The sequence below is a fragment of the Hippocampus comes genome, unplaced genomic scaffold (genome assembly GCF_001891065.2).
Source record: "Hippocampus comes isolate QL1 unplaced genomic scaffold, H_comes_QL1_v1.1 scaffold370, whole genome shotgun sequence".
Lineage (NCBI taxonomy): Eukaryota > Metazoa > Chordata > Actinopteri > Syngnathiformes > Syngnathidae > Hippocampus > Hippocampus comes.
The window spans coordinates 1-2,631 of NW_017804748.1; positions in this window are offsets into that span (position 1 = coordinate 1).

Sequence of the window (2,631 nt, forward strand, 5' to 3'; positions counted from 1 at the left end):
AAAGTTGTAAAAATATCACGGTTAAGGGTAAAAACGTGCCTTTATGGAGACTTCTTTCTTCTTACTTTCTTTCTTTTCTGATTGATATAAAAATGATCTATTTATATATAAGCACATAACACGGGGTAGGTCTAGATAAGTTTTTTACTTCTTCCTACTCCCTTGAACATAATAATTGTGTTGAATGATGACTGATTTCTCTTTCCTTTTTACTATTTTACTCACCTTACTTTCTGTCAATTTATTACTGTATATGTTTTATGTTCGATAAACAAACAAACAAGAAACAAACAAACAAGACACCTCTTGTGGTCACACATGTAAAAAGTATTGCCCACCTTTTGCTTTGTGCTGCGCCACCTCGTGGGCACCGAGTGACCACTGACCATTGGCTAAATACGTCTAGCCCGACAAAAGAAAATGGAGGACCTGTGTCAAGTCTCTCACACAGGAGATCCGCCATCTTCTGAGTCTCTAGTTTTCCCCTGAGTTTTCTGCATGCCACACAACGGTGAATCGTGGATGAGACCAGTCTTTTGCAACCTATGATCCGGAGTCCAGCATGTCGAATTGTACTTTCTGTGAATTGCCTTCCTTGGTGCATGACTTTTGCATGGTAGTGTCGGACGAGCAGGGTTGTCACATGATGCTTGTTTGGGAGAACAATTAGATTCTCATGTGCTAGGTTCAATGAAGCATGCTTGAGATAATCACCGACTTTAATGAGGTTGTCACTCATGTCGGGATCAAGAGCTACAACAGGACTTGAGCTGTGGATGGTTTGATTTGCTTGGAGAGCAGCATATTTGTCTGTGAAAGTATCTCATTGAACGGACTGTGGGATGAGGCTACTGGCGATGTCGAGCTCCTCTGGAGTGCGTGGCATCGTACACTGATGCCACCCTTTACATGAGTGATTTGACGAGTTACTCGATGAATGGGAACGAGCTTGGTGAGTTAGGAATGCAATGGCTTGTACCAATTAGTTCCAGTTTAAAAAGCGTTGGAAGCATTCTGACGATAGTCTATTTTTCTGAATATGTGCAGCGAAAGTTGCAACTTGTCTGATTTCGGCGTCAACTTCAGGATCGATTAACTCAAACGATTCGTACATCTCAGGTTCGGGTAGTTTGTAAAGGAAGTCTGGTCCCTTAAACCAGTGTTTTTTAAACCCAGTGCCGAAGCACACTGGTGTGCCGCGAGACATTGTCAGGTGTGCCGTAGGAAAATATCCAATTTGTATGCCTGTGCGGTCTCTCGCCCGGCAAAGTAATCATGTCGTACCCTTCCATACTGCTAGGGATCAGCACCAGCTAGTCAATTGGCTTCTGTTAAGACGAGAGACAAGCAAATTTGTGACACATGAATGCAGGACGACGGTGAAAAAAATAACATTAAAAAAAAACAATAAAAATGAAAGATTATAAACCACTTTTTTGTGTGTTTATTTGATTCCAATTCAAGCTGTTACAACGTCATTCTTCAATGTTAAAAAAAACGGTCATAGTAACAATATAACACGTTAATTGTTAAAATAAGCTTTTTTTCACATTTTCAGCTAGTGGTGTGCAGCGAGATTTTTTTCAATGAAAGAAGTGTGCCTTGGCTCAAAAAGTTTGAAAAACACTGCCTTAAACCACATTGTGTCCATATGTGGTTATGCAGGTATTGACCTGGTGGCTATATCGGCTGGGTTTTGCTCTGACATAACATCATGCCATTGTTGAGGAGATGTGGACTGATGTATACGATGAACGTGATTGTGTACGTCGACAAAGAAACGTTTTGAATCATTGCCAATGTACCCAACAACTACTTTGCTTTCACAGTAGAATTTGATAGTATTTGGTTTGTGATCAAGTTCATGTAGGATGAGTTCTGCCATCTCAACTGCCAGAACTGCTCCACAAAGTTCAAGGAGAGGTATTGTGGGCTCCGGTTGTGGAGACAGTTTTACCTTTCCAAGCACAAGGCCGACTTCACATTGTCCTGCATTTACTGTTTTCAAGTATGCTACTGCTGCAATAGCCCAGCTTGAGGCGTCGCAAAAATTGCACAGTACAGTGTAAGCTGACTTGGAAAGAGAAGTTCTAACATAACAGCGCGGTACTTTGAGACTGCTTAGATCTTGGAGGTACATTTTCCATGTTTCCCATGCATCCATTTTATCCTGAGAGAGAGGAGCGTCCCAATCTTGGACTCCATTTGAAAGTTGGCGTCACTGAAGTCTGCCTTTAATTGTTCCTGGTGATTCTAGTCCCAATGGGTCAAAGATGCTGTTGATCACTGAAAGAACCCCACGACGGGTGTAGGGATTGTCATTGACGGCTACCTTGAATGTGAAGGAGTCGGTGCTTATGTCCCAGCACAACCCAAGACTTCTGTGAGTTGGGAGCGTGTCATTGCCGAGGCTCAAATCTTTGAGCTTGGTGGCCAGGTCTTCTGGCTAGAAGGCTTACATAACTGTGAAACTGAGGCGATTTTGTGGAGCTTGAGATTGGACTCCTCTACAACAAAATCATGTTTGCAGCAAGAAATTTCACTGTAGCAAATTTGATATCAGATGTAAACACACACACACACACACACACACACACACACACACACACACACACACACACACACACACAT